This window comes from Cryptomeria japonica, chromosome 10, assembly GCF_030272615.1.
Source record: "Cryptomeria japonica chromosome 10, Sugi_1.0, whole genome shotgun sequence".
Lineage (NCBI taxonomy): Eukaryota > Viridiplantae > Streptophyta > Pinopsida > Cupressales > Cupressaceae > Cryptomeria > Cryptomeria japonica.
In genome coordinates this window covers 279,864,378-279,883,368 of record NC_081414.1, presented here as the reverse complement: position 1 = coordinate 279,883,368, position 18,991 = coordinate 279,864,378, and the positions used below count along the sequence as shown (strand labels likewise).

The following is an 18,991-nucleotide window of genomic DNA, read 5'->3' as shown; positions in this document are numbered from 1 at the left end:
GGAAATGAAATGTGCAAAGAATTTGAGATGTCACTAATCGGTAAGATAAAGTATTTTATAGGTTTACAGATATTGCAAATGAAAGATGAGATTTTCATTACTCAATCCAAATACATAAAGGAAATCTTGAAGAAATTTGGAATGGAGGATTCTAAACTAGTAAGTACTCCTATGACTACTAACTGTAAATTATCAAAGAATGATGAATCTGCATCTGTTGATGAGACACTTTACCGACCTATTATTGGAAAATTGCAATATGTTGTGCATAGTAGACCAGATATAGCACATGCAGTAGGTATTGTAGCAAGATTCTCTGCAGATCCCAAGGAAACACATATGATAGCAATCAAGAGAATTTTCAGATACCTGAGAGGCACTGAAGATTATGGCTTAGTATATGAAAAGAGAAATGGTTTTGATTTAAAAGTTTATACTAATGCTGATTGGGCAGGCAACATTGATGACAGGAAAAACACAAGTGGTGGAGCTTTCTTTTGAGGAGAAAGACTAGTGAGTTGGCTTAGCAAGAAACAAGGATGTATCTCACAGTCAACAGCAGAAGCTGAATATGTTGCTGCAGCATTAAATTGTACCAATATAGCATGGATCAAACAACTGTTGGAAGGTATAAATAAGAAAGTTACCGAGCCAGTAACTATATTCTATGATAATACTTGTGCCATTAACATTTGAAAGAATCCAGTGATGCACTCTAAGACAAAGCATATATCTATAAAGTATCACTATCTCAGAGAATAAGTTCAAGAGAAGAAAGTTGTGCTGGAATATATCAGTTCAAAGGAGCAATTAGCAGATATCTTCACAAAGCCATTGCCAAGGGACAATTTTGAGTATCTCAGAAGCAAGTTAGGGGTCCTACCCCTATCTTCTACTCACTGACCGAGTTCGGTGAAAGCATCAATTCGATGAATCTACAGAATATTATGTGTGGATTGATGCCGATTTACGCACTTTAGGAGGTCACCTAAAGTTGTGCAGGAAAAAGTGAATAGAACCAGTTACTCTGACCGAGACTGAGATGTTACACAGCAAGGCAAATCACTTCACAAAGGAAGAAATCATGATTTAGTTCTTTTACTTTTTGGCATTGTTGTCAAAGGGGGAGAGGACTAAATGGTTGACTGAATGAAAGCCCAAAATGATGAATAATAGAAGACTAATGACAAGGGGAGAAGATTGCAAAAATGGAAAAGACTAAATGCAATACAACAACTCAGTAGTCTAATGAGAAAGGAAGAAGACTTTAGAAGATTTTAACAGCTCAAGGATAACAGGAGAAGTCTAACAGCAATCTGAATCCGAATCAATTTGAATATCTTGTTGGTATTACCATTTAATTGTTGGTTTTGCCATCAATGCCAAAGGGGGAGATTGTTGGCATTACAGTACGAAAGATTGTTGGCATTTCAATATCAAGAGAATGTTGATATTCAGTAAGGATATTGAGAAGGTTGTTGAAGATTATTGATATAACTGAAGAAGGATGATAACTATCTTTATAACATTATTTTGTCATTGATGTCAAGAGATTGATTATCTGATTCAGTATGATGTTGCCATATCTTGAGAAGATTGATTTGAAGAGAATTAAGATGTCGGTAAAGGACACAGAAAGAATGTGATGAATAAGGGGAGAAATAAGTTATTTAATGGGCAACTATTACCGAGTTAGACAATGATGAGATCATGATGTTTAGATTGTTTTGATGTCCTACATATGTTGTGATTGTAAGGTTAATACTATACTATGTCACCGAGCAAAGAACCTAGTCGGTAAACCATAAGGTTATCGATATCGGTTAATGAAGGAAAAATGTCTATCGAGTAAAGTTTAGTATTTATCGAGTTGCAACCGAGTTATGACAGTGCGCATGGGATGGATAAAAGCATTATTTAATGAAGGACAATGATTAACTGGAAATGTATAAATGATTGGTATGTCGTGCATGAAGTTTGTTAAGGATCTATGGCAAAGGAAAATCGGCACGAAGATCTACAACGCAGATTGAACCGCAATAACCTTGTGCAAGTTCCAAGAAAGGACTGCAAGTCCTGAGGCAAGGTAAAACGTTTTCAGATCAAAGGATACATTGAACCTGGTCAAGTTTGAAGATCTAATGGCTAAGATTGATCATGGGAAATGTGATCAAGGAGATTAAGTGGTTAGCAATTGTTTATAAGTGAGGAATTGTTGATAAACAATGTATGCGGGCAAGTGTATGCACAGGGATGCTACATAGTGATTACCGAGCACAAAAGCTTGAAGACCTGTTTGAATAACAGAGTAGAAAGCCCGACAGAGGGATAGATAAGTCTTATGACTAGATTGTTTTGAGCAAATAAGAATCTGCTTTAGCATTTTATATGTGAAGTTGCAGATAGATTTTTATTACTGTTAGTTTTTAAGTGACAGAAAATCTCTTAACCGAGTGGACTTAACAGTCTTATATGTAAACCCTCTAGCAAGGTAACATTCTAAATGAGTGTTTGAAATCCTTTGACAAGGTCACTTCTAATAAAGTGAAGATCCTAACAGATCTGAGGGAAATCACTTAACCGGGTCACATCTAGCAATGTGTTTGTAATCTTTAACATGATTTGCTTTTAACTGAGCATACTCTAGAAGAGTATATTTCTTAGTGGGTCCGAAATCCCACAGTGGTTTTCCCTATTTGGGTTTCCACGTTAAATCTGGTGTTATGAGTGTTATGATGATTATATGCTTATGAGTTTGCATGTTTAGCAGTTTTGGTTATATTGTTGAAGTATAAGTTAGCGAGGTTGAATCTGTTGTTTTTATGGAAGATTAAGTTTGTATGATTCACCCCCCCCTCTCATCTTGTTAGCTATTGGCATCTGTACTTACATTAAGTATCAGAACTATCAGGATCATCATGAGTGTCTGAAAAAGATGGGATTCTGGTGAACAATTGGATGGAATGTTAAGGTTTTAGGATCTTAACCTTGATCCATTTTAGGACTCAGTTCTTCATCTTCTAAATTATCCTCTTGACATGGGGTTGGACTTGGGATATGCGTAGGAGATTCTAGCAAGGAATCACTACTTTGACATGAGGGAGATGAACATTGAATGGGATCCTTTGAAATAGGTTTGATGGGAAATAAACCACATGGTGGCATTGGGTCTATCATTTATGAAGCATGGGAGGGACTTGTATCATAAATTGGATTAGCTTGGTAATAAATTGTGGATAGCCCTTGGGGGATTTCATCCTTAGGTGTATTGTTTGATGAGTATGATATGGAAGGTTCTTTCAAAGTTTTAAAAGGTGTAGGGATAGATTCCATTAGAGAGTTAATTTTCTTACGAGGGGATGAACCGTTGCTAGACACAGGTACACGATTTTGATCTTTCTCAAAAGAATCACTTAGGATTTTCTTTAGGAGATGTGTAAAAGAGCTACCTTTCTTTGGAGAGGCATTTGAATCCTTGCAAGGTTTTGATATGGTTGGATTTTAATTTTGGACTTGTTTGAATTGGCTTTGGTTATGGTTTGGTATGAGTTGTAACTTTTGGTTTTGAATTTTTGGTTGTAGTTGTTGATATTGATTTGTTGATTGCGTTTGTTGTTGATAATCCATTATTGGTTGAACCAATTATTGACATTATTGACATTGTGTGGTTGGTTGAGAATATTGTTGAAATTGCACCATTGATGACATTGGTTGGACATGTTGGATCATTGGTTGGATTGGTTGGATATGTTGAACTATTGGCTAGATTGGTTGGATATGTTGAACTATTGGCTAGATTGGTTGGATATGTTGAACCATTGGTTGTTGTTGTTGGATGATTGGTTGTTGTTGGGTCATTGGTTGTTGATTCAAAATTTTATTGAACAAGGTTTGATTTGGGACTTGGTTGAATTTTGTGTTCGTTGCTTAAAGTTGTTTCATCATGTCTATTTGTGTGATGAGAGCTAGTATGTTTGATCATTCAACGAGAGATTTTACATCAATTGGCTCAAGTTTTGGGTTTGGACAGTTAAATTTTTGAAATGTTTTCATCATCTGGGATCTAGACTTTTCTATGTTTTTCACTTTTTGTATAAATATCGTTGTTTCTCAAGCTAGTTTTTCTTCCAATTTTCATATTTGGACACTAGTTTTGTCATAAAATTTTTGATACAATTTTTGGGATATGTACAAATTGGGTTGACATGATCGATTGTTCAATTGTGATGACATGGTCTCATAAGAAAATTGGGATCTCATTTCAATAGGCATGTCATAATGCATTGCAGCTAATGGAATTGACAAATGCAATCTAAAAGGATGGCAATGCAACTTTTATTTTTGGTCTTTTTTTAGTTTTAAAGAATAATAATGAAATGCAACTAAATGCAACCTTAAAAGATGATCATGCAATCTAAGGCAAAAATGCAACCTATGTTTTTGGACTTTTCAAGGTTTGGACAAACTCTTGGAATGCAAAACTAAAGACGCAACCTTAGGAAATTGAAATGAAGTCAAGACCTTAATTGACAAAAGGACAAATGACAAAATGACGATAGGACAAATGACAATGTCTCACCTAAACACTTGGATACTAAGATATGTTGTTGCATAGCTAGGTCGGATCCCTTCTAGGGCCGACCTAGTGCACGAAATGCCAAGTGGCCTATCGGTCTTGGCATTTGGATATCTCAATTGTACGAGTCTAATTTGGGGCAGGCCCTATTTGGGTGAACCACTTGTTTGTAACTTATGATTAAGTTAAATGTAACTTGCAACTAAGGGAGACTCATATGTAACTTGTAATATATAATTCTGACCCTATCCTTGGCGCAAAAAGTATATGGCCGACTTAAGGTATATTAGGAGGTATTGATTCATATATATACAAGATCATGATTGTATCAATGGAGATTAATTCAATAACATTAAGGATGTGTAGAGTAATCAGGGTTGACAATAAGAGCTTATCGTCTATGGTTGGGAAGGCAACAAATATGATGTTTTCCTATGGTTAATGAGCACTACCATAAAATCAACATGGTATCAGAGCGGGTTCCTCCTATAGAGCTTAACCACTTGAAGGTAGATCCTATGCTTTTGAGGGAAAAGTCGATTACCGAGCCTCTCAACTTAGACGTGAGCATTGCATATGCTCTGCGGCAAGTAATGATCGTTGAGGTGTCGATGATCGCCATAGATTTGTCATTAGTGCTCAATGACAGATTCAGAATGATGCCTTGGCGTTGAAATTCGCCAAGCCTGGTATCGAAATGCTAATGTTAAGTGGAGTCGCTATGGACATCTCTGTCCGTTTTAATATTTTATATTCAAATTCTTCATTCGGGGAGGAGAACATATTGTGGAGGATTCTCTTCGGATATCGTAACACTTTACTAGCAAATAAAAGTGACGGAGATCACTCGCTTCACGAGGCTTGTGGCTAGAGACATCAATATGGTGACAACAAGCATTGTGAGGATTCAACAAAGCTATGCAAGTAGGTACACGTGCTATTGACTGCTCAATGTAATGGAAGGTTGAGATCGAGCAGCATCATAGTGGCGAGTTTTGTGATGATCACATTAAGCCGTAGACAAATGTGAAATGTGTGCATATGGGGTCAAAAGCGAATGGAGGCACCTATCGATCAAGAATGGTGGAGAAGGCCTCCATGCAATAACGCCTTGCAAAAACTCTCACATTATCCTAGAAGCTTCGAGAGTCACATGAAGCATTTGTTTCGCTGAAGCCCGGATAGGCATTGGATGATATTCAAAATGAAGGTCTAGTTATTCGAGTTCTTACCTATGTTGCTCTTGAAGATCAACTGATGTTTGTCCTAGGATGAGCACTATAGCTTAGCATTCTCGCACACCCTGCTATAGGTGGTTTTTTGTCACATTTATGTGGTTGGTCCATCACTTTGTTGTGGATGGTATTAAAGGCAGTTCTTCAGATGATTCTTAAGCTATGCACGAAGCCGATATTATGGACAGATGATGAGTGATGGCTAGGGCCAAATGCCACACATCCATCAGATCATCACTAGGTACTTCGGTGTGATCAATCCAAGTGAATGGAATTCCATTGCTGAGCAAAATTATAAAAGATAAGTACTCTTTATGGTTGAATAATGTTCATTAATTTTTCATTAAGTCATGCTACATCATTGAACAGTGAATCATGTATTGACATTTTCCTTGACTATCATTATCTCTCTGAAATGCTTCCAGGACAAATCAGAGATTGCATTCAAGGAAGGAAGATTGCTTGCATTTCTTCAAAGAGGAAGAATCAACATTCAGAGGGAGCCACGTCATCATGAAGATTTGGTTAATGTATTTTTCTCTACGATGGAGAAATTTGAGGTGAAATCCCTTGTTAATGAGTTCTTCTATGTGAGGGAGAAATTTGAGGTGAAATCCCTTGTTAATGAGTTCTTCTTTGTGAGGGTGAAGTTCGAGGTGCAATCCCTTAGTGATGCATTCTTCTCTGGGAGAAGTCTGAGGTTACAACCCTCATTCCACTCTCTACGAGTAGGTATGGTGGATCCACCCTCTGCGAGTAGGCATGGTGGAGATGCATTCTTCTTTGGGAGAAGTCTGAGGTTAGAGCCCTTGTTCCACCCTGTGCGAGTAGGCATGGTGGAGCCACCCTATGCGAGTAGGCATGGTGGTAATGCACCCTTCTCTGGGAGAAGGTTGAGGTAAAATTACTCTTCCACCCTCTGTGAGTAGGCATGGCGAACCCACCCTGTATGAGTAGGTATGGTGGGTATCGTGGAAGAAATTCCATGATGTCTTGTTCACCCTCCGGGGGTAGCTATAGTGAACATATTATTCATGAGAGTAACCATGGTGGTAGTCACTATGTGACCTGGTTATTCTGAAGGAATCCTCCCTAGCTAAGAGGGAATGTTGTTGTGTAGCTAGGTCGGATCCCTTCTAGGGCTGACCTAGTGCACAAAATACCAAGTGGCCTGTTAGCCTTGGCATTTGGATATCTCAGTTGTATGAATCTAATTTGGGGCAGGACCTATTTGGGCGAACCGCTTGTGTGTAACTTATGATTAAGTTAAATGCAACTGACAACTAAGGGAGACTCATATGTAACTTGTAATATATAGTTTTGACACTATTGATGTAGACGTATGGTTCCAACAACTTGAAAATGCTCCAAGTTGCTCACTTGCTCAACTGGCAACCCAATCCCTTTCAAAAGAGATTTTCCCAACCAGACCTCACACCTTGACAAGCAATGGATCAATGTATCATTTCAATTTTTTTCATCCCCATAACCCCCCACTGAGACATTTTACAAAGGCTATCAACTTTGGTTTGTCAACCCCATAGGCAAAGTGCTCAAAAGTTGCTCAAATGGCTCACACCCCTCGAAAATGGTTCTACAAGTCCACAAAGACTCAAATCAGGTTTATTAGGATCCAACAACCTCCAATTATGGTAAACAACCTTCAAATTGGGTTGATCAAGTCTCAAAGAGGTCAAAGTGCAAAATGGCTATTCTAGCCAACTAGCCCTCAAAAGTGACTTTTTGGTTTCTCTCCCAAAAACTACAAAGGACAAAGCAATTTTATTTTATATTCACCATTAGAAAACTAGGATAGCACTTTTTCCAAAAGGGTTTGATCTGGAACCTCCTACAAATACCATTTCTAGTAAACCCTCAACTAGGCTAAATGGGGCTAAATGAGCACTTTAACAAAGCAACTACCCTCCAAACCTGGAATTTCTCAAGGGAGGAAATTGGAACACCTTGGGGTATCCAAATAATTACCAAATACCAAGTTATAGCTTTTGGTTTGCATTAAAACTAAAGTTATGGGGACTATTCATGAATTTTATTCAATTCCCACAACCAGTCACATAGAGATGCCTGGCCAAATTTAATAAAATCTCACCCAAACTGCATCCTTTCGGTCTGAAACCTTTTGGATACTAAAATAAACGTCCAAATCCTCCATTTCACCAAGTTTTATAATTTTCCCATGGTGGATTTGGATGAAATGGGAAATTGAAGTTGAAGCCCTAGGAAAGGGCACTTTTCCGGGCTGTTTGGATCTGTTACAACTTTTCTCCCTCAATACTCGACCTCCAGACCTCTGGGTGGATTCAAAAGAAAGGTATTTCACCCCTCTAATTCCCCATGAAAGAATTTTTCAATTTTGAGGTCATGAAATTCCGTAACAACCAAAATAACAACAAATTTTCTGGAAAATGTAGTTTTTTTATTGATTTCAAATATCAAGTTTTACAAATTTCAACCACAACAACCCCACATGAGTTTGTTGAGGCATTTTATAGTTTTACCAACATGTTCAAACTGATTTTAGATGGTTATGAACATTGGGCAACCAATTACAACAACTTTTATCATTGGGCAACCAATTACAACAATTTTTGACAATTTTTGCATTTTGCCATTCAAATTTTATCATCAACCTAGAGACCTAAAGACATTGAAATGGATCTAAATAGACAAAAAAAACCTTGAATCCCTAATTCTACTTATCCTAAGTCCCTTTGACCATAGTTGACCATAGGGTTTATAATGCACCCTAGGCCACTAGGCCTTACAAAATGGACAATTAGGACCTTATTACAAAACAAAACATAAACGAAGGATTCTTTGATCCTTACCAAAACCTTGCTATCAAAAACATGAAGTTTTCAATCGATAAATTATGAAATTGAGGCTTGTGTCCCTGCACCACCTATCCTTGGCACCAAAAGTATATGGCTGACTTGAGGTCTATTAGGAGGTATTTATTCATATATATGTAAGGTCATGATTGCATCAATGGAGATGAATTCAATAACATGAAGGACATGTAGAGTGCTCAGGGGTGACGATAAGAGCTTATCGTCTATGGTTGGGAAGGCAACAGATCTGATGTTTGCCTGTGGTTAACGAGCACTACCATAAATTCAACAAGATAGGTTTGACAAAATGATGTTGATAAAAGCACAAATTTTGGACAAAAAATGCTGGACAAGGTCAATACTTGCTAACAACAACTTAGGGTTTAATCTAAAGTTTTAATTTTTCAAGTTTGGCAAAACCAAATTTTGAGACTAAATGCAAATTGGCAATGATAATGACAAGACCTAAGGATATGATACGAATAATGATATGACCTAGGGATATGATATGATATGACAAAATCAAGCTAAGAAAAGATTAGGGTTTGTGACAATACAATGATGAGGATATGTAAGTACCAATGACTTGGAATATGCAAAATGTAACCTAGGCAAAGACCTAATTTTGGGATAATGATAATGCAATGAAAATGAATGACCAAGGCCTAGGAAAATGATTCTAAACCTAAGTGAAAGTGGAGATGGATGACCAAGCAACGAACCTAATATGAAAGGAGATGAATGTATGCCTTAAGACCTAATCTATGAAAGAGTTAACCCTAAGTGACATGAATTTTGAAACAACGATTTCCAATGTTTTGACAAGCCACTTTTATGAAATCTTTTTGAATGTTGGATGAATACTTTTAAATGTTTTTGGACCAAGTTTGACTTTGTTTGGACACTTTTTTGAACTTTTTGAAAAGTTTGTTTGAAAATAAAGGTTGAATATGATTGCTTTTGAAGGTTGTTTTGATTGCCAAATGTTTGCTTGTGAGGTTGATTATGTCCTTTGTTGATGATTTACTTTTAACAAGCATGGAGAGCAGAATGTTTGTTTGAATTTTGCATGAAAATAAAACATTCAAGCACAATCCTAAGGTTGACGAGGACAATACTTGTTGAATCCCCTTGCAAAATAACACATTTAACCGGATAGTTAGAAGCTTGGTAGCACTGGCTCCCCTCCATGACACTCTCTTCTCGGGCATACGAAGCTTTGAATTTTTGAAGGACCCGAAGATCCTGAGAAATTTATTATCTCAAATTGAAGGGCACGTGAGAGGTTTCTTTGGCATGAGCGTATCACAACATCTCAGTTAACAAGTAGAAGGATTTTGACAATCTAAAACAATGGATTATTTAGTTCAGGACTCTTTCAGGCATCCATATACGCTCTCTCCCTCGAGAGGCTTCCTTCCTATAGAACACAGGTACTAGGGAAGTCGGCGTAGGTAGGCAATTAGCACCCGTCATGAAGACTTTTGTCCCATGTATTTTATATAGTGCCTAAGAGGTGACTTGGGTTTAGCCCATTACCACTCTGGCTCATTTTCCCCTCACCAGTCTTATGGGCTCTCGAGGGGACAGGCCCTCTACCTATAAAATGAAAAAAAATTTAGCATCGCTAACACTTTTCTCATACACCCAGGACCATGAGGGCCAAGGGGAGAGGATAGTGTGTGTCTATTGTGGGACCACTCACACGCACAAGTGTGTCCAAGCAAAGCAAACACAAGAAAGAAAAAAGTTCTTTTTAGTGCCCAAATCCAAATGTTTGCTAGCAATGAAAAATAAGACACTTGTTTCAAATTTCAAGTCTTTGACCGCATCTTGCACCAAATGTATTAGTAGTTTATATTTGGTCTTCTCTAACACAGAAAAAGACAATATCTGCTGTAAAGCGGAAAAATTGAACCCTAGTCGTTCTCCCCTCCCCAACTCCAAGGAGAGAGAAGGGGGAGTCACTAGGGTTGATGGTTTTCACTTAGGAGAGACTTTACATTCAAAAGAGGGGTTGAAACCCACAAGATCCAATCCCACGCAATGCAAGATTGGATTCTATATGAGTTTCAAGGGTTAAGACATCAAGGATACCCTCTTTTGTAAAGAAATGTAGATAGAAAGATTGAACTAGGGATGCATGTAAAGTAGGAAGATTCGCTTATAAACAGAGATAGGGATATGGGATGAAGCTGCGGACCTGGAATTAGCAGTAAAATGTCGGGACGACGCTGTCCTGCAAATTTGAGCGAAAGTTGACGGGACGATGGTGCCCGGCGTGCACACGGTCCTCCGGAAAATCCGCGAAATGAAGGTGGATCTGTTCATCTCTGCACAAGGATTCCAAATCTTCAATTACAGCCGCGTACTTGCAACCTACACACAGAAAAGAGAGGATGATTGGGGGGTTAGGGATGAGGGGTTTGCCTTTAGGTCAAACCCCGGTTTTGGAATTAACCAAGAAATGAGAAATGCTGTAAATGTAATGTAAAACAAGTACTAATACCTTGTTGTAAGGATGTTTGTATCCTTATATGCGAAGGTATAGATGTTGTTGTATGTTGTATGTTGCATGTTGTAGTATGTGATCTCCTCTTCAATGGTTGAATCCTTGTCTTGAATGCAACACTTAGCCTTGAATGGAGACTTAGAATGCTCAATCGCTTGAAGGAAATGCTTGAATGCTTGAATGTTTGAATATCGTTTCCACATCTTGTACACATCCGTCCTTCCTCCCCAAAATGGGAGAGGAAATGTAGTTTATATACTTGTCAATTAGGGTTAAAAGACTGATTTTTTCGACCTTGGGCCGACCAGGAAGTACTATTTTCCAAATTGCAAACATAAAGACCTGAAGCCCCATAGGAGACCGGGCCCAAAATAGGGCCAGGGACCAGGGCGTTGGGCGCCATGGTCCTGGGGGACCAGGGTGCTGGGCGCACTAGTCCTGAAGGACCAGGGCGCTGGGCGCTATGGTCCCACCTCCAAGGACAACGGGGTGCAAGGAGGATCAGGCCAGGGTGCTGAAAAATGCAGTTTTTGGTGTCGTGAGCAAGTTTCGGGGTCTCCATTCAAGTTCAGTGTTGCGTCGCCATCGTGAAGACCCAAATGCGGTCGAAATTGCAAGTGTCGCAATTTTAGGACGCTACATCTGCAAATGAAATGAAATTGCCATGATCAAAAACCAAATAAAACTGTTATACCTCTAGTTTTCCCTCTGCACAGGCGCATAATAGTCAAACACAGGCACAAATCAGTTGAACATAGTCTTAGATCAGATGAACACTGGTGCATAATACCTTCATACAATGTAGAACACCTACACAGGTGCAGAACACCTGCACACAGGTGCAAAATACCTGCAAATAGGTGCAAAAGTGCAGTGCACCTACTAAACAGAGACAATCAGTTAGACATAGAGGAAATTTTGTAGAATTGAAGCCCTAGTATGTATTAAAACCCTAATTTTGATGAAATTGGACCTATCTAACCTCAAAATTAACTATAATTGGATTATGTGACTCAATTTTGAACATTTTTAAGTGAATCCTAATCTATTGAAATAAATGGAAGCCTAAAACATTGAGAATGCAAACTTTGAATCTTCCCTAAACAAAATGCAGAAGTTGTGACTTAAAAACTCTAATTAAGTTGATCATGCGGATTTGAAGTTCATTAATTACCCTAGTTAGCCTATATAATTTCATTCATTCTTTTTAAACCTTAATTAGACTAAAAATGATCAAATTGAAATAATTTGCAAAAGTTGAGTTCATTAAAAGTTCAATTTGAAATGTTTTTGTTCCTTTTAAAGACAATTTGTATCAACAAAGAAGTGTGAAATGTTTTTGTTCTTTTACCAAACCCTAATTAAATCTAGATGAATTCATTTTAATCCTTTTTTATTAATGTTAAACCTATTTTAACCCTGCAAAACATTAGAAACTGAAAAGATTGCAAAAACCAAGTCCTATTTGCAAAAATGCCTAGGACATTGCACAGATGTAGGTCTCCTTGATACAACCACAATTTGTCTTAACAGAAGCGCAAGAAACTTCTGCATAGGCACAAAACACCTTTGCAAAGGCACAAAAGTCCCGAATCACCCTAGAAAGGTCCTTTTTCCAGCAAAATTTCAACCTACAATCAAGAAAAGAACTCAAAACACAGAAGATTATCCATGTTCACATTGGCTTGACCACAAAATGTAACTAGGAAATTGCCGGAAAGACTCATATCATAAATTAGTTAACCACGAAAACTAACAAGCTATGAATAATAATCCGAACTCAATAAATGAAAGCATGAACACAAGAATCAAAAGAAGCTAAATGCAAACCAAAACGCAGAATCTCCTTCGTGTGATTCCATTGTTCTTCTTTCACCTTCAAAATGGATGTAGATCTCACCTACTAACACAAATGCAAGTGAAAAGCAAGTGGATTATGGGATGAAAATACCAACATAAGGTTACTCGAAGCATGGTTAGGATTAAAGACTTGAAATGAGCTAAATTTATAAGCAAATTGATGAGGATTCGAAAAGGGCAACAAAATCAAAATTCGGCATGACCAGTACAAGATTATGACAAATTGGATGACAGATTTTGCTTCATGATTGATGACAAAATAGCTTTAAAAAATATGACAAATTTGGCCATGAAAATAGCTTCATAGATTATGACAAAAAAGGAATCATGAAAAGGGGAGAAAATAGGGAGGAATAATTAATGGGAATTTGAATTTTGAAAATTAGCAAATTAAGAATTTAGTAAAATTATGATCTCATTTATTAATTAGTCCTCAACAAAATTAGCCAATTAAATGACTCATTTAATTGTGACATGAGAGACTTAGGATAAATAAATAAATTTATTTAACCTAGAGGGAAATGTTAATAGGATTAAATGATTAAATCATAAAACCCTAGGAGAAAGAATTAGAAATGAAATAGGCCAAGACAAAATTGAAAAATATGATATAAAGTTGATCATGATCAAGAGATTAAATGACGAAGACTTGATAATTGATAAGAAACCAAGGTTGATTGATGAAGATCAACGACAAATTTATAGATGACAATTAATAAGGATCAATGACTAATCGATCCAAAATTCCCGAGAATTGATGATTGATTGAGATTGCTGACGAATCGATCAAAGATTGATAAAACGTCGATTTGATGAAGGTTGACTTGACAAAGATGGATGACGAATCAATTGAAATTGATAAGGAGGATGATAATTGACAATTGGACGAGATACAAAGTGATTCAAATCGATTGAAAATTGATGAAAGATGATTGACAATTGATTGAAAATGATTGAAAATGTTGAAGATTTAGGACAAAACCCTAATTTGATGCCAAGTAGGGTTGACGATATCCAATTGACGTGATAAAGTTGATCACGACCAATGATTGAAATTCGAAGATGATATTGACAAAACCTAATTGAAATGCAAGGGAATTGGAATTGACTTGGAAAGAAATGCAGAGGAAAGATGCACTGTCGACAAACAATAAAGATCAAATGCACGATATAGAAGAAATGCTAATAAAATGTGAAAACCCTAAAAGAAGGTCATGTAGACATGTTAAAGTATGGCGCTGCAAGCGTTGACCTTTTTTAGATGCCTACAGTAACAAAATACAAGACAAGGTTATACAACATGATCATAGCAATCCATGGATTCTATGTTTTCCAATAGCTTTAGATAAAAAAGATCAATCATCACTCATCAATCTTATAGACTATGTATTGAAAGATCAGGGACCTGAGGAAGTGGCAACTATGTCAAGTAACCTAGGATGCCTCTACATGGGAACATAAAAAGTGCAGCAATTGTAGGCCTCACTCTCCCCTCCACAAGCCAAGCCTACAAAATGTAACCCATCTACATTTCCACAAAATCCTGCAGAAAAGATTGTATTAGGTGCTTCTATCAACCTTGTATTTATGGCCTTGGGGTGCATTCTTGTTTGTAAGGTTCACTTCCCAATTGAAAGGAAAATTGAAAGGAAAAAGATATATAGAAAAAAGGAAGTAATAGAAACAACAAATCATGCTACCACTAGAATTGCATTTCAGTTCATGCTATCAACACACACAATATTAAGTCTTAAACTGCCATACTGTGTATAAACTATTAAGTAGAGGGTCGATTTAGTTATGGAAAATAAATCATTTGTATGTTGGCGTATGATGCTTGTGGAAGAACAATCGACAATTAGTCCTGCAGCAATTCTGTCATGATTTGGTTTGGAATACAAAGTTACAAACTACACACTTCCAATTTTGTAATATTACATTGGTGTTCAACCAAACAATCTAAAGTAAACCAAATAACCATTTCTTCGAATGTCATCTGGCTTGTTCTGATTCTGTTTTTCAGGTAGGTAGGGGTTTGTCAAAACCCCCACATTTCCAATAAGGGGTGTGCATTATGGGTTGCGAACATAACTCCATCTTACCCTAGGGCCTGGACCATAACCTAACAAACAAACATTGGTATTCATATTTTCTTTAAGTTAAGAAACTTTTTTGAGAGAACCAACCTCTTCAGGGCTGCAGCAGTCCATGATCCAACATTCCTCTCTGGCATCTCCTTAAATAGTTTTCTCCCTTCCCAAATCAGTCCATTCTGCGCATAACCTACAATCATGGAATTCCACAGATTCAAATCTCGTTCAGGCATCATCTTCCCAAAAACCTCTTTTGCCTCATCTAAACACCCATCATGTAAACGCAACACAACTAACTCAACCTCCAGGGTAGACCTTAGGAAAAAATTAATGAACATATTACTACATGTACTTTGCATTTTGTTGATGTTGGAAACAAGCCACACCCAGACCAACGATGGACTGGTCCAAGAGGGGTCAGTAGCTCAGTGGTAGAGCACTCCACCAGCATATAGAAGGTCCTAGGTTTGAGTCCTAGCTGGTCCATGTCTCAACATTGTATCAGAGCCAGGTCCAGGCTAGGAACCCCAAGCAAACGAGAGGTGTGGCTTAAGGGGGGTGTTGATGCTGAAAATAAGCCACACCCAGACCGACGATGGACTGGTCCAAGAGGGATCAGTAGCTCAGTGGTAGAGCACTCCAGCAGCGTATGGAAGGTCCTAGGTTCGAGTCCTAACTGGTCCATGTCTCAACACATTTGCCATCATTATACAATCCACCCTGCATTACGCACATGGCCATTGTAACTGTCTCCGCTCCTCGGCTTTGAAAAACGTTTGGGAGGAAACGGATTTGAAAAGTATGCAACATGTGTGCCTACTTCATTTTCCATTTTTCGTTACTCAAATACTCAGATCTTCGTCGATTCTTGTAAAATATATGTCTCCTTTGCAAAACCCCTAAAATGTTAAGACAAGAACCAAAGGGAAATTTGAAATAGAGAAGTAATCTTTGTCAGGTGTAACAAGTGTTATCAGGCACCGTTAAAATCCAGAAACTATTCATCCCGTGCAAGATTGACCCTTCATTAAGGCAAAACCTTTGACAAGATTTTTGTTGGAGTGTAATTTCTTCCGGTGGAAGTCAAGTCAGCGTCCAGTTCTACCGCTAATCTTCAGACACCATGAGCCATTAAATCTCTAGTTACAACCAGTTAGCTAGTCATGGAAACAAGTTAATTCCATCAGTCATGCAAAGGACTGTATGTTATAATTCTTTCCAGAATTTTCTATATGCTCCTGAATTCCTCTTTAAAAGAAGAGATCTAAATCAATTATCGGAAAGCAATAAAAAATATGTGTCTTTGGTGTTGCAGCACATCATATTCTGTGTGTTCATATTTTCTGTGTGTTTTATAATTCCTGTGTGTTTCAATTTAATTTTTTGTGTTTGTTCTGCTCCTTCCACCCCATCAAAGTGGTATCAGATATCAGCAGAAGATCTAGAGGATTGGTGTAAGAAAAATTTAATTCTAATTTGCAGTTGTTAGTGCAGGATTATGTTGAAGAAGCTAGAGAAGAAAAGGCTATGTAAAAAAATCAAAGAGCTAGGTTTGAAGTCCATATTAGAGCAAGTTTGATAGGAGAATGAAAAGCTTGTGTCTTAATCAAGAGAAAATTGTCAGTGCAGGCAGGTTGTGGAGAGAAAGCAGAACTTTTGAGTTTAGATTGCACTTGGTCCAGATCACTCCAACACTTTCCACACAAATACCAGGCCAAACCCATAGAGTCCATCTGTTAACCACAAAATAAATGATGACTTCACAAAGGAAAACATTGACGCAAAAAACAATGACACAAGTCATTCCCACTTTAAAAAACCAATATTTATCATCGCCCAACTCAATGATAGAAGTGTCTACATAGAAGCTAGAATGCTCCAAGTGTCATATTCCCGTGTAGACAACAGGCGATGATTAGAAACATTAAACAGTACATGTACATAAATATATATATTTTCAATACATAAATTATTTTTACCGCTTAAAATACGTTTTATCTTAACTAGTGGGAGTGATGAAAGGACGTGTCCATTCCCAAGCCACCTCCGGAATAGATGCCATGTTTCAAGGGGAATCGCGTGGTTTCAAAGAGGTATAAACCCGCACCCCAAGGAAACATGGGAGAGGAGGTGACAAGGAGAGAAAGGCAAGGATAAGCATCCAACAGGTAACTTCGTTTCTAAGTAATAATATTTATTTCAATTTTCATAATTTATGATGCCTAGACAACCATGAGGACTACCTAGGGAACGCATCAGTCAGCAACGATGTGAAAGGGCAAGTCGTTGGTTCTTCCCAGCGACGAAGAACTAGCGCCTAGTAAGCATCCCTCCCCATCGCTAGCAGGCTGGTACGTCCCCGAGCCAATCTGCTTAAATGTCGAAATGATGAAGTATGTCTTTGTGCAAGTTGTATTAAATCTGCTTTCATTCCTCATATAACAATAATGAATATAATTTAACTAGTGGCCCAAATTAATTGCTAAATCGGTTCCATGCCTAAAAATGTCTTGCCAAATGAACTAAGCACATCTGCAATGTACAAAAGGGTAAAATGAACTTAATCTTCATGCTAGATAGGTAACTTGCAATATCAGGTTTAGTATGCTACATTAAAATACACTTTAGTGACAGATAGAAGAATAAAAATAATTCATTCATTCTCAAACACAACTAATAAGTACAGAAAATGAATACTAATTAATGATAGTCATGTTTATGCAACTAGACACAAATATAATGAATTAATCCCTACAAATTTATATATAATGGATAAATGTTAACCAAGTAATATAGTCATGAATCTATGTTTTCTGTAGGCATTTATTATCTTCCTGATATCCTCTGTTTGTTAGTACATTCAAGATAATGAGTGCAAGCCAGGGGTATGTTGGGCCCATCCTTAGGTGGCCCTATTAGCCATAAGAGACGAGATGGGTTTGGATGGGTAGCCCAGCCAACCTGGAAAGTCCTCAAAATCTAGAATGGGTTGTATATGTATTTTGTGCTGCAATAATTATGTCACTGATCTAATATTACTGCTGACATATAAAATGAAATATCTAAATATTGTAAGAAACCGTAAATCCTTTTATAATCATAAATCCAACCTTCGATAGATAGATGAGACCCTAATTATCAGAAAGGCGAGGCAGGTACAGCAAAGGTTCATTACACCAAGCCTTTGCACTAAGTAGATTTGTTGAAAATCGAATTAAGAAACTAACAAGCATATGCACCTGGCAGGTATAAAAACAAATTCCACCGTCTGTGCCTCCACTTTGGGCACTTTTGTAAAATGTGGACGCATTGATAGGGTGCGTGAACTGTTTGACAGAATGCCTCAAACAAACTGTGGTCTCCTGGAATGATAGTCAGTAATGTATTATAGATATTTATGTTTTTACACCGGGGATAAACATCCATCCAAAGCACAAAGGGTAGAGGAATTTGGACATATGTAATACAAATGCCTTGATTAGCATATGCAAAATGTGCGGACACACATAAGCCGTGTGGACCGTTTGCATGCAGGCCATGTTTCTCGTAGCTCATAACTGCATCTTCTGTTGACAATCTGCCACCACACCTAATTATATGTGCGTTCTCTCCTCTCGTTATATGAGCCGAGCCTCAAAAATTCTGTACACACGTCTGAAACCCTAATCACAGAGTACCAAAAACCTTTCAGTTAATACTTCCCCTATAAAATATGCAACTTAAATGATGCAGCTAGCAACCGGAAATAAATGTAGAATCAAAATTAGATTTTGATTGGTTGTTAAAGAGTAGCTGTTTAACGATGTCCCTTCGACTTTAGTTCCATGCATGGCTTCATGCATGGCAGGAACTAATAAGAAAAA

The 18,991-nt window shown here is 37.6% G+C and overlaps 1 protein-coding gene and 1 long non-coding RNA gene across 4 annotated transcripts in view; one reads left to right on the top strand and one right to left on the bottom strand.

Annotated features, from left to right (window-relative positions):
* Positions 1–18,991, top strand: part of LOC131075908 (MADS-box protein AGL24) — a 181,764-nt gene that overhangs the window by 157,874 nt on the left and 4,899 nt on the right. The window lies entirely within an intron of this gene.
* On the bottom strand, positions 14,095–18,648 carry LOC131859633 (uncharacterized). The gene is made up of 3 exons (XR_009359260.1): positions 18,368–18,648; positions 14,441–14,578; positions 14,095–14,300 (listed from the first exon to the last, which is right to left on the bottom strand). It is a non-coding gene; the product is annotated as an uncharacterized LOC131859633 (long non-coding RNA).